Here is a 687-nt window from a genome sequence, read left to right as displayed (position 1 = left end):
GAAGTAAGTCCAATGGAATCTCTATGGTCTCATTTTGAGCCTCAGATTCCCATGGTTCCTCATTAGGGAACTCATTGGAGGCCAGTGGAAGTCCATTGAGGTCTTCCTTAGTGGCGCTCACTGCCTCTTCCTCCTCTCCAAATTCGGCCATGTTTATGGCCTTACACTCTCCTTTTGGATTCTCTTCTGTATTGCTTGGAAGAGTGCTAGGAGGGAGTTTAGTAACTTTCTTACTCAGCTGACCCAATTGTGCCTCCAAGTTTCTAATGGAGGACCTTGTTTCAGTCATGAAACTTTAAGTGGTTTTGATTAGATCAGAGACCATGGTTGCTAAGTCAGAGTGGCTCTGCTTAGAATTCTCTGTCTGTTGCTGAGAAGATGATGGAAAAGGCTTGCCATTGCTAAATCTGTTTCTTCCACCATTATTATTGTTGAAACCTTGTTGAGGTCTCTGTTGATCCTTCCATGAGAGATTTGGATGATTTCTCCATGAAGGATTATAGGTGTTTCCATAGGGTTCTCCCATATAATTCACCTCTTCCATTGAAGGGTTCTCAGGATCATAAGCTTCTTCTTTAGATGAAGCGTCCTTAGTACTGCCTGGTTCAGCTTGCATTTCAGACAGACTTTGAGAAATCATATTGACTTGCTGAGTCAATATTTTATTCTGAGCCAATATGGCATTCA

This window comes from Arachis duranensis, chromosome 4 (genome assembly GCF_000817695.3).
Source record: "Arachis duranensis cultivar V14167 chromosome 4, aradu.V14167.gnm2.J7QH, whole genome shotgun sequence".
NCBI lineage: Eukaryota > Viridiplantae > Streptophyta > Magnoliopsida > Fabales > Fabaceae > Arachis > Arachis duranensis.
This window is presented reverse-complemented; position numbering follows the sequence as displayed.